The 13,580-nt window shown below is 42.6% G+C and overlaps 1 pseudogene across 1 annotated transcript in view; it reads right to left on the minus strand.

Annotated features, from left to right (window-relative positions):
• LOC311109251 (serine/threonine-protein kinase MAK-like) overlaps window positions 1-12,159 on the minus strand; it is a 28,804-nt pseudogene extending 16,645 nt beyond the window's left edge. The window contains exon 1 of the transcript in view: window positions 12,059-12,159. The product of the transcript in view is annotated as a serine/threonine-protein kinase MAK-like (transcript). The remainder of the gene's footprint in view (window positions 1-12,058) is intronic.
• Between the last annotated feature and the right edge of the window lie 1,421 nt (window positions 12,160-13,580).

Here is a 13,580-nt window from a genome sequence, read left to right on the forward strand (position 1 = left end):
TACTGGCCCCCAGTGGGAAACGAACCCACAACCCTGGCGTTGCAAACGCCACGCTCTACCAACCGAGCTACATCCCTGCCGGCCATTCCCTCCCCTACCCTGGGCCAATTGTGCGCCGCCCCATGGGTCTCCCGGTCGCGGCCGGCTATGACAGAGCCTGGATTCGAACCAGGATCTCTAGTGGCACAGCCTTAGACCACTGCGCCACTCGGGAGACTAAACAAATAACAAATAAATAGGTACTCCTATATGCTTAATTTAGATGTATTAATGTAACTTTAGTTGTTCTACAAACGTTGGGCTATATGGTTAGATTTTTAATACATTGTAAGTCTGTATGATGAGACACTAATGATGATTTGAAAAAAGTTGCTTGAAAGGCATGAGCTCTGCTTTGTTTTTTTGCGCAGGCTGTACACACTCCAATAGTCTCTCATTCACAATTTGACAAGCACTTGATAATGCCTTGAATTTCACGGCGGCCTCCCCTTTGTGGCCGTAATGCACCCTAAAAAGATCCATGCCTTTTTGCGGCCCGGAGTGCTGCGTTGTGCCCTTCTCCCTGAGTGTGCTGCGCAATCCGAAGCATCTCTCACTCACATGGCTCTCCGTCAAGTGATCGGGTCTTTCTCACTAGCTACAAGTGAAGACAGACACATTGGGGACGCAACTGTGCACGTCCTTATCCAATTCCGAGGTGCATATTGAAGATATTGGAAGAACTGTCCACATTTACTTTTCGTCAGCCAACAAGATGAGTAGACCTAACGAACAGCAAAAGCACTAGCCTATGTCTACTATCCCCCATAGTACAAAAGTCGACTTATTCTATACTGTGCGAGAAATAAATATTCCAAACATAGTCTGGGACAGTTGTGGGATGCGATAGATCCTAAATGAATACAACCACTAGCATCAAAAACCTTTTTTATGCAATGTGGCTGGCGCAACAGATCAGAACGTTTCGCTTAAAATGTTGATAAACTATTAGGCTATTTCTTCACATTATAAGCACAGCAATGCGCACATGGCAGTAGGCTATAAGCACGAATGTTCCATTAGCGGAAAACACCATTATCAAAAGTGACCACAAATTCAATTATGCATGTAATGCTTTTATTATAAAGGTGCATTTTTATGGTGAAAATTATCTTCCCCAAACTTGAAACTCATGCGCTGCTTATATATGTATGCCAGTTAGGCTCCAAACCCCTTGTAAAGCAGATGAATGTGCTTAATTTTAAGAAGTTATTTGGCCACTTTAGTTATTATTAAAACAAATAGGCTAATGGGCTAAGTTACATGAGGTGTGCGACTATGATTCGAAAAAGTCGTAAAACAAAGGCATGGTTTCTTATGCTGGGCATCATACACAAGTGATAATATATAATTCACAAATGATAGGCTAATATTTTCACCCATCAGACTATTCTTGATTTAATCTTGTCTTTACATACAGTTGAAGTCGGAAGTTTACATACACTTAGGTTGGAGTCATTAAAACTCGTTTTTCAACCACTCCACAAATTCCTTGTTAACAAACTATAGTTTTGGCAAGTCAGTTAGGACATCTACTTTGTGCATGACACAAGTAATTTTTCCAACAATTGTTTACAGACAGATTATTTCACTTATAATTCACTGTATCACAATTCCAATGGGTCAGAAGTTTACATAGACTACGTTGACTGTGCTTTTAAACAGCTTGGAAAATTCCAAATGATGTAATGGCTTTAGAAGCTTCTGATAGGCTAATTGACATAATTTGAGTCAATTGGAGGTGTACCTGTGGATGTACAGTGGGGAAAAAAGTATTTAGTCAGCCACCAATTGTGCAAGTTCTCCCACTTCAAAAGATGAGAGAGGCCTGTAATTTTCATCATAGGTACACGTCAACTATGACAGACAAATTGAGAATTTTTTTCTCCAGAAAATCACATTGTAGGATTTTTTATGAATTTATTTGCAAATTATGGTGGAAAATAAGTATTTGGTCACCTGCAAACATGCAAGATTTCTGGCACTCACAGACCTGTAACTTCTTCTTTAAGAGGCTCCTCTATCCTCCACTCGTTACCTGTATTAATGGCACCTGTTTGAAGTTGTTATCAGTATAAAAGACACCTGTCCACAACCTCAAACAGTCACACTCCAAACTCCACTATGGCCAAGACCAAAGAGCTGTCAAAGGACACCAGAAACAAAATTGTAGACCTGCACCAGGCTGGGAAGACTGAATCTGCAATAGGTAAGCAGCTTGGTTTAAAGAAATCAACTGTGGGAGCAATTATTAGGAAATGGAAGACATACAAGACCACTGATAATCTCCCTCGATCTGGGGCTCCACGCAAGATCTCACCCCGTGGGGTCAAAATGATCACAAGAACCACACGGGGGGACCTAGTGAATGACCTGCAGAGAGCTGGGACCAAAGTAACAAAGCCTACCATCAGTAACACACTACGCCGCCAGGGACTCAAATCCTGCAGTGCCAGACGTGTCCTCCTGCTTAAGCCAGTACATGTCCAGGCCCGTCTGAAGTTTGCTAGAGTGCATTTGGATGATCCAGAAGAGGATTGGGAGAATGTCATATGGTCAGATGAAACCAAAACAGAACTTTTTGGTAAAAACTAAACTCGTCGTGTTTGGAGGACAAAGAATGCTGAGTTGCATCCAAAGAACACCATACCTACTGTGAAGCATGGGGGTGGAAACATCATGCTTTGGGGCTGTTTTTCTGCAAAGGGACCAGGACGACTGATCCGTGTAAAGGAATGAATGAATGGGGCCATGTATCGTGAGATTTTGAGTGAAAACCTCCTTCCATCAGCAAGGGCATTGAAGATGGAACGTGGCTGGGTCTTTCAGCATGACAATGATCCCAAACACACTGCCAGGGCAACGAAAGAGTGGCTTCGTAAGAAGCATTTCAAGGGGGCGCTAGAGAGCGTGCTATGGAGTAGACGTGCATTGCTAGAGCTCCGCTCAATTTTGAAACAAATTAATATTTATCTTAACCTCTCACAACCTATAACTTCAAACAAATATGACAAAGGGAAAAGGCAACAAAAAAGGGGGCGCTAAACAAGATAATTGGAATGAGATAGACAACGAACCAATTTCAACGTCGCCGACCCACGAGGAGCTAGCTGAAGAGGCTAGCTTCCAAGAGTTCCCCACAGATCCTACTCAAAGTGACATACTGGCTGCCATAAACGCACTAAGCAAGAAGGTGGACACAAGGTTGGCTGATATCTCAAAGAGTATTGGGACTTTGGCCGAAACTGTGAAGGCAACTAAGGGAAGGGTGCACGAGGTTGAGCAGACGACAATCGATCACGAGACCAGGCTACAGGACATAGAGAAACAGTGCGCAACGCTCAAAAATGACAACAAAACCCTGAAGGCCTGACTGGAAATGCTCGAGTCGCATTCAAGACGCCAGAACATCCGAATATGTGGGATCCAGGAGGACACGGAGAAAGGGAAACCCACTGAATTTGTCTCGGAGCTGATACCGGCATTGCTGGGGAGTGAACACTTCAAAACGGCCATCCTGATCGACCGCGCACACAGAGCACAGGCAACGAAGCCGGTCAAGGGCGGGCCACCAAGGCCATTCATTGTAAGGCTGCACTATCCCCACACCAGGGATCTCATCCTCAAGCTGGCTAGTCAAAAGTTCCCCCTTAACTACAACGGAGCCAGGGTGTCTTTCTACCCAGATCTTACCTTGGAGGTGAGGAACCAACGGAAAGAGTATGATGAGGTACGCAACAAATGCAGGGCGGCCAACATCCGATATGGATTCCTCTTCCCAGCCCGGTTTAAGGTGACAGTCGAGGGATCAACACGTACGTTTGACAACGCAAAAGAGGCAGATCTGTTCTTGACAAGCAAGCTCCCCGGCTGAGGATACAGAACGGCTGTGCCAGCAGGCTAAATGGCCAAATACAGGCCAGGAATGTGTGTGAATTGAATTTCCGGCCTATGTCTTTTCGATCAGAAGATCAGAAATTGGGACTTATAGGATAGGTGAGATGTTGTGGCTAATATAGCATTGTTTGGCATGTCATGTTTTAGCGCCACTCACCCCCTAACATGAGAGTTAAGTTAAGTGTTATTTAATATTAGTTTATATGCGGAGCATCTATAGACGACGAGTTAGTTCAAGCTTTATGTCTAGACACCCTAACGTTTGTGTGTTAGCCAAGGAGTGCTTCGTTTGGGGAAGTCACTCAGTAAAGGGACGGGAGGGGGGTTGGGGTCTGTGTTTTATGTTCACGTTTATTAGTACAGGTGGCATGACAAGCTCCCGCACGGCGGGACGTTTTTCTTCTGGGTTTTGTATGACAGCAGCAATTTGCTTTAAAATAAGAAATGCCACATAGTGACCGAGCACAGAGTAGACCAGGTGGAATAAAGATAGTCAGCTGGAACTGTAATGGATTAGGGCATGTCGTGAAACGAGCTAAGGTTTTTTCTCATCTTAAATCACTGGGTGCTGACATAGTGCTTCTTCAAGAAACTCATATTAAACGCTCCGCGCAGGCCAAGCTACGAGTCGGCTGGATCGGTCAGATATACCAGTCTAACTTTGATGCAAAAGCGAGAGGGGTAGCAATCCTGATAAGGAAAAACATTCCTTTTGTTTACTCAACCTCGATTTCAGATCCTAATGGTCGGTATATTATTGTGGCTGGTACACTGAATTCAAAACCAATAACCTTGGTCAATTTATATGGACCCAACTTCGATGATCCAGTATTTTTTCAAAGGGTATTTAAGGCCATACCAAATATCTCGGATACAAGTGTTATTGTTGGAGGTGACTTTAACTGTACGTTAGACCCTCTTTTAGATAAACAGCTATCAAGGTCACTTCAACAATCAAATGCCAGTGTCTGTCTAAATACATTGATGACAAACCTTAACATTGTCGATATTTGGAGACTGACGCACCCAACAGACAGGGATTATTCTTTCTTCTCATCAGTTCATAAATCATATTCCAGAATTGACTATTTTTTGTTGGACTCCAAACTAATCTCAGCAGCTGAGTCGGTTACCTATCACCCCATTCTAATTACGGACCACTCTCCTCTGTCCATGGTGCTGAAACTCGACAATATGTCGACAGGTCGGCGACCGTGGCGCTTAGACGCATACCTGTTGAAAGATGAGGCTTTCTGTCAGTATTTGGAGGAGCAGATTGCCTTTTTCCTCAGTACTAACGACACGGGGGATGTTGACGACTCCACCCTTTGGGAATCTCTAAAGGCTGTGATTAGAGGTTACATTATTTCTTATACATCAGAGAGGAAGAAACGTGCCAATACTAGGCTGAGAGAAATTGAAAGAGAGTTAGGGGAACAGGAGAACGTTTTTAGGACAAATTCCTCGTATACAGTCCTTGAGAAGATCACAAAGTTAAAGTATGAATACAATACCATCCTTTCGAAACGGGTGGGCTCTTTACTTGCTAGAACGCAACAAAGTTATTTTGAACTGGGGGACAAACCACATAAATTATTAGCAAGACAGCTAAGGCATGTACAAGCATCTAGAGCTATTCACAAAATAAAAGACAAGAAGGGTAAAATAGTAACAGATCCGCAGGACATTAATAAATGCTTTGCACAGTTTTACTCAGAGCTATACCAATCAAAATGCGATGCTACTGATCCACAAACTATGGAACGCTTTCTCGCTGATTGTGAACTTCCTAAACTAGACAGGGGGGCAGCTGCCGCACTCGATGCAGGGATAACCTTAGATGAAATTAACACAGCGATAGCACAATTTCCAAACAGCAAGGCCCCTGGGCCCGATGGATATGTAATAGAATTCTATAAGAAGTACTGCGCTAGTCTATCTCCACTTATGCTGCGAATGTTTCAACAATCCAAAGAAAATACCAAACTCCCGCAAACACTGTATGAGGCTACAATAGCCCTGATCTTGAAAAAAGATAGAGATTCCATGGAGATGTCGTCGTATCGCCCCGTGTCGTTACTCCCCATAGAAAACAAGGTGTTGACAAAGATATTGGCAAACCGATTGAAAAAATATATTTCCGACATCATACACCCTGACCAGACAGGTTTTATCCCGGGCCGACATATATACTACAATTTGAGACGCCTTTTCAACGTAATGTATCATGATCATAAAGTTGAGGCAGTGGTAATAGCTCTTGATGCAGAGAAGGCGTTTGATCAGATTGAGTGGAAGTATATGATGTCGGTTCTGGAGCATTTCGGATTTGGAAAGGAATTTATTAATTGGATAAGAATTATTTATGCACACCCAATGGCGTCCGTGGTGACCAATCAGGAAATGTCGCAGTCATTCCGCCTGTTCAAGGGGTGCCGACAGGGGTGCCCTATTTCGCCTGCTCTCTTCGCTATAGCCATGGAACCCCTTGCTACGCGCATTCGGGCATGTGCCGATATAGCTTCTGTTAAAATAAAAGACACACAGCACAAAATTTCCCTATATGCAGACGATGTTCTTTTGTTTTTGTCCAAGCCTAAAACGTCTATTCCACCATTACTTAACTTGATAAACACATTCGGCTCCTTCTCTGGCTACAAGATAAACTGGCAAAAAAGTGAGATGATGCCAATATCACGGCCTGTGGATATGCAATTTCTGCAATCTACCCCGCTTAGAACAGTGAGAGACAAGTTCACAAGCCTTGGCATTGTAGTGACAAGAGACCTTGACCAGCTATTGAAAGTGAATTGGGACATGAAAATATATCAGCTTAAACAAAATATCGATTTCTGGAAAACTCTGCCTATTTCCTTGGTTGGTCGTATAAACGCTATTAAAATGGTTGTCCTACCCAGGTTTCTTTACCTCTTCCAATGTCTACCCAATTTCATACCACAAAGCTATTTTAAGAAACTGGATTCAATAGTAACTCCATTTTTATGGGATAACAAGGCAGCCAGAATTGCAAAGAAGCATTTATGCAAGTACAAGATAGAGGGGGGCTTTGGCCTTCCTCACTTCAAACTGTATTATTGGGCTGCTAATCTGAACATTGTGTCTTTCTGGAGGGAAAGTTTACCTGAGATGAGACGGAAGGATATGCCTTCATGGCTTTTGATTGAGCAGGCCTCCTGTCAACGTTCCTCACTCCCTGCACTTGTTAATAGCCCATCATATGTGAAAAAAGCCACTTATGACTCCAATCCAGTCATTTGTCATACTCTTAGGATCTGGAAACAGATTAGGGATTTTCTTAACATACCCACTGTGTACATAGACAGCCCGATTAGCCGGAATCATGCTTTCCACCCTGCAATGGATGATGTGGTGTTTTCACAGTGGAGGGAGAAGGGGCTCACAACAATTGGTAATCTATACATAGATGGTCAGTTAGCTTCATTTCAACAACTACAGGCAAAGTTCAACATGCCAACAACACATTTTTTCAGATACCTCCAAATCAGGAATTTCTTAAGGACACACATCCCACAGTATGGCATGAAGCCAAATAGTCCTACATTAGATAGCTTGATCCTTGTCAAACCCCATTCAAAAGGGTCGGTCTCCAGACTGTATGATGTGCTACAGGCCCACATAGAGGTATCCACAGACACCATTAAAAGGGCTTGGGAACAAGAACTTGGTTCAGAAATCTCAAATGAGGACTGGATAGAAGCTCTCAGGAATATAAACCACAGTTCAGTGAATGCCAGACACAACCTTGTACAGTTTAAGGTGATACACAGGTTACACTACTCAAAAGTAAAACTGCATAAAATATTCCCGGACACCTCACCACTGTGTGAGAGGTGCAAGCAGGAGGAGGGGACGTTGTCCCACTTATTCTGGACATGCCCTAAATTACAGGCTTACTGGGCTCTCATTTTTGATTACTTATCTAAGGCCTTTGATAGAGTTCTAGCCCCAGACCCATTGATCGCTCTGTTTGGTACAGTTGATGGGAATAACCAGGAGGGGAAAGCTGTCTCTCTTTGTACTCTATTAGCCAAAAGGCTCATATTGCAATTTTGGAAAGTGGAGACTGTACCTACCTTTGAAATGTGGTTACGGGATTTAGGGAATGTAATCCATATGGAAAAGATTCGATACAACACCTCCAATAGAAGTCCATTGTTTTACAAAATATGGCAGCCAATACTGGATAAATGGTCTAGTCCCGCTTCATAACTGGGCTGACGATCTGCTGCTACTCTGTGCTGTACTCCACTCAATATTTATTTTTGGCTGAACTACACTGCTTGTAATGACTATATGCTGTCTTCTTATACACGTACCACCTAATAGGATTTTGTTTTATTTTGTGTATGTGTGAGTTAACTTTTGTTTTGTCCTCTAAACTGGCCATCCCATCCAACAGTACAATGAATGTCATTGTTTGTATTGCTGTCTCTTTTACTTTATTTTTATTGGAAAATAATAAACATATTATAAAAAAAAAAAAAAAGAAGCATTTCAAGGTCCTGGAGTGGCCTAGCCAGTCTCCAGATCTCAACCCCATAGAAAATCTTTGGAGGGAATTGAAAGTCCATGTAGCCCAGCGACAGCCCCAAAACATCACTGCTCTAGAGGAGATCTGCATGGAGGAATGGGCCAAAATACTAGCAACAGTGTGTGAAAACCTTGTGAAGACTTACAGAAAATGGTTGACCTGTGTCATTTCCAACAAAGGGTATATAACAAAGTATTGAGAAACTTTTGTTATTGACCAATACTTATTTCCACAAATAAATTCATTAAAAATCCTACAATGTGATATTCTGGAATTTTTCTCATTTTGTCTGTCATAGTTGACGTGTACCTATGATGAAAATTACAGACCTCTCTCATCTTTTTAAGTGGGAGAACTTGCACAATTGGTGGCTGACTAAATACTTTTTTTCCCCACTGTATTTCAAGGCCTACCTTCAAACTCAGTGCCTATTTGCTTGACATCATGGGAAAATCAAAATAAATCAGCCAAGACCTCAGAAAAAAATGGTAGACCTCCACAAGTCTGGTTCATCCTTGGGAGCAATTTCCAAATGCCTGAAGGTACCACATTCATCTGTACAAACAATAGTACGCAAGTATAAACACCATGGGACCACGCAGGCGTCATACCGCTCAGGAAGGAGACGCATTCTGTCTCCTAGAGATGAACGTACTTTGGTGCGAAAAGTGCAAATCAATCCCAGAACAACACCAAAGGACCTTGTGAAGATGCTGGAGGAAACAGGTACAAAAGTATCTATATCCACAGTAAAACAAGTCCTATATTGACATAACCTGAAAGGCCGCTCAGCAAGGAAGAAGCCACTGCTCCAAAACTGCCATAAAAAAGCCAGACTACGGTTTGCAACTGCACATGGGGACAAAGATTGTACTTTTTGGAAAAACGTCCTCTGGTCTGATGAAAAAAAAATAGAACGGTTTGGCCATAATGACCATCGTTATGTTTGGAGGAAAAAGGGGGTAATTGCAAGCCGAAGAACACCATCCCAACCGTGAAGCACGGTGGTGGCAGCATCATGCTGTTTGGGTGCTTTGCTACAGGAGGGACTGGTGCACTTCACAAAATAGATGGCATCATGAGGAAGGAAAATAATGCGGATATATTGAAGCAACATCTCAAGACATCAGTCAGGAAGTTAAAGCTTGGTCGCAAACGGGTCTTCCAAATGGACAATGACCCCAAGCATACTTCCAAAGTTGTGGCAAAATGGTTAAGGACAACAAAGTCATGGTATTGGAGTGGCCATCACAAAGCCCTGAGCTCAATCCTATAGAAAATTTGTGGGCAGAACTGAAAAAGCGTGTGCGAGCAAGGAGGCCTACAGACCTGACTCAGTTACACCAGCTCTGTCAGGAGGAATGGGCCAAAATTCACCCAACTTATTGTGGGAAGCTTGTGGAAGGCTACCCGAAACGTTTGACCCAAGTTAAACAATTTAATGGCAATGCTACCAAATACTATTTGAGTGTATGTAAACTTCTGACCCACCGGGAATGTGATGAAAGAAATACAAGCTGAAATAAATCATTCTCTCTACTATTATTCTGACATTTCACATTCTTAAAATAAAGTGGTGATCCTAACTGACCTAAGACAGGGAATTTTTACTAGGATTAAATGTCAGGAATTGTGAAAAACTGAGTTTAAATGTACTTGGCTAAGGTGTATGTAAACTTCCGACTCCAACTGAATACTAAATAATATATGGGTGACATTTGTTTTGATTTAGAATGGACCATTATCATGCACCTGTATCGAAACGGGCAGCGGGAAAAAATAAATGTCATCTATGCACTTAAATAGCGAATGGAGGACACATTTCCCCGTGGTTTATTTTCATGCCAGCCAGGTAGGCTATACTCCTCTGGTAAATATAAGCAATGTGCTTAATATTAGGAAAGTTGAGAAATAAATATAGTAGGCCTAGCCTATAGAAAGCTCATGGGATCCTCCTCTTTTTATTAGCGCCCATCACTCTGTTTCCTTGCGCAATTGCATAGCCTATAGAAATGTTACGCAATATGAGCTCATGGGCTCTCATAAAGGGTTTGATTAGATTTTCAAAAAACGTTTGCATTGATGTCAGAGTGATTAGAGGGACAATAGAGTGCTGATTACCAGGCAGTTAGCAAGTTTGGTAGGCTACTAATGACCAGCAGCAGCATCGGAGCTTGGCCTAATTACCGCAACTAAACGGCCATGTGGAATTTGACTGCCTTCACGACTCGTGACCGCCGGTGTGGCGGTAATACGGTCACCGCAACAGCCCTAACTGAAATGCATCAGAAAGGTATTGGGAAGTTCAGAAGATCATCAGGCAATAATGTTGTATGATCTTCTGTGAAGAAAAGAACATCATCATTGATGTTCTTTTCCCCCCAGTCTGATTGAATGCCTGGTCTTGTCCACTCGGTTCTAAAGGCTTGTGAGCATCGTAGAGGGAAACAGGACATACATACATGTTATCTTTCAGCGATGGGGTCATAATATGTAGTTTTAGCTTAAATCGTTCAAAAGATAGAGCCACATTCATAGGAAAAAAACAGAAAAAAAACGTTCTGTTTATTACAACCGCATCTAGCGGCTACCGGAGGTTACTGACGTTACCCCGGTTCTATGAACCAAGCGCACATTTTCGCGCACGAACCCATTTTCAAATCAGGCGACCACACATGGGGTCGCAACCTCTAGTTTGGGAAACCCTGCTTTAACCCTACCTTAACCTTAACCTTAATTTCCTTATTGCTAATGTTTTGCCAGACAGGAAGGTGTATGAGTCATCATAAAGGTGATTTTTAATGATGGTAGTGAACTGTTGTGCATCAAAATGCCCCCTTGGAAATACAAGTACCCATGGCCTCTCAGAACAAAGCCATGCTAGTAAACAAACAAGGCTAAGCCATGCTAGTAAACATCGAGGCTAAGCCATGATAATAAACAAATGAGGCTAAGTCATGCTAGAAAACAAATGAGGCTAAGCCATGCTAGTAAACATCGAGGCTAAGCCATGATAATAAACAAACGATGCTAAGCCATGCTAGTAAACAAATTAGGCTAAGCCATGCTAGTAAACCGACGAGGCTAAGCCATGATAATAAACAAATGAGGCTAAGCCATGCTAGTAAACAAATTAGGCTAAGCCATGCTAGTAAACAAACGATGCTAAGCCATGCTAGTAAACAAATGATGCTAAGCCATGCTAGTAAACAAATTAGGCTAAGCCATGCTAGCAAACAAACGAGGCTAAGCCATGCTAGTAAACCGACGAGGCTAAGCCATGATAATAAACAAATGAGGCTAAGCCATGCTAGTAAACAAATTAGGCTAAGCCATGCTAGTAAACAAACGATGCTAAGCCATGCTAGTAAACAAACGAGGCTAAGCCATGCTAGCAAACAAACAAGGCTAAGCCATGCTAGTAAACAAACAAGGCTAAGCCATGCTAGTAAACAAACGAGGCTAAGCCATGCTAGTAAACAAACCACCCAGGCCATCGACAAGTGGAGAAGTACCTCTTGATGGCCACCAGTGTAGGACTATACGTACCTCTTGATGGCCACCAGTTCTCCCGACTCGTTGCTTTTCCCCATGAGCACACTGCCACAAGTGCCATCTCCCAACTGATTCAGCTGCGTGTAGCGATTCATTGTCTCAGAACCATCAGCTTGAAGGAGTTGCAGGATATTTCTCTCTCCTAAATGGTAGTACTAGTCCTCTAACTCTCTTGGTCAACATGTGGAGATGTGCTTCACTGATGGGGTTCATAGAAGGTCACACAGGAATAGTGCTATTGCTTTCTCCTGATCATCACCACACTGGAGGTTAGCCAAATGTTACACTCCATCCTCATCCTGGTATATCTTCAACAAGATAGAAAAAGATACTACCAACAGTAATTCATAAATAACAAAAAACAGGACTTTCACTAGTGTAAGCTTCGAGAGTATAGGCCTTACTTTCTCCATAGAAAATAACATCCTCTCTTCCTCCTCGATGACAAAGAGTTGAGGAGGAGGATTAAGTGTGTGAGATCAGAGCCTGAGCTGACGCCTTCGTCACACCACACAGGGACATGACACAGCTGTGGCCTGCAGGTAATTAGGGTCACTGGGATGTTAATAGGATGTTACATCACCGCCATGCTTACCACTTAACAGCACTCACTCTGTCCCAAGCTCCCGAGTCATGAACCTGACTGGCAATAGGATTTCAAGTGACACAGTAACAGTAGTCAGCATGTAGGCTACTACAGTACAAAGACCTGTGTTTGAGGTAAACGTGTCATGTCATGCTTACTTACGACATGGACACAGCATTGCCCACTTAAGCTATGACCCCAGAGCCTAGCTGCTTTGTTTTGTATTCTGAGGGGCTGATACAACTCAAAGCAGGTTGTTTATCTGGATTACACATTGGACAATCGACTAGGCCATTTGGTCACTTAGGCTGATTTTCAGACTTTTTATTTTGTTGGTTGTTCAGGGTGATTTCAGATGCATACAGTTATAGGCAATCATTGTGAATGAAAGTTTTAATATTCATATCACCAACAACTTTCTAAAAAGCCATATTTGCACAACAAAATTGACACATCTAGGATAAATAATCATACCAAGATAAAGTCTACTGAGTTTACAAAACATTAAGAACACCTGCTCTTTCCATGACATAGACTGACCAGGTGACAGCTATGTCCCTTATTGATGTCACTTGTTACATCCACCTCAATCAGTGTAGATGAAGGGGAGGATTTTTAAGCCTTGAGACATGGATTGTGTACGTGTGCCATTCAGAGGGTGAATGGGCAAGACAAAATATTGAATTGCCTTGTAACGGGGTATGGTAGTAGGTGCCAGGCGCACCAGTTTGTGTCAAGAACTGCAACGCTACTGGGTATTTCACGCTCAACAGTTTCCCGTGTGTATCAAGAATGGTTCACCACCCAAAGGACATCCAGCCAACTTGACACAGATTTCAGATTTCAGATGCTAAATAAGATTGATCCATTCAATTTAATTTCAAGACACAGGCAAGAGACCGCTCTCCATCAAATAAGACCATAATGTTT

The sequence above is a fragment of the Coregonus lavaretus genome (genome assembly GCF_964263955.1).
Source record: "Coregonus lavaretus genome assembly, chromosome: 34".
In the NCBI taxonomy this organism is placed as follows: Eukaryota; Metazoa; Chordata; class Actinopteri; order Salmoniformes; family Salmonidae; genus Coregonus; species Coregonus lavaretus.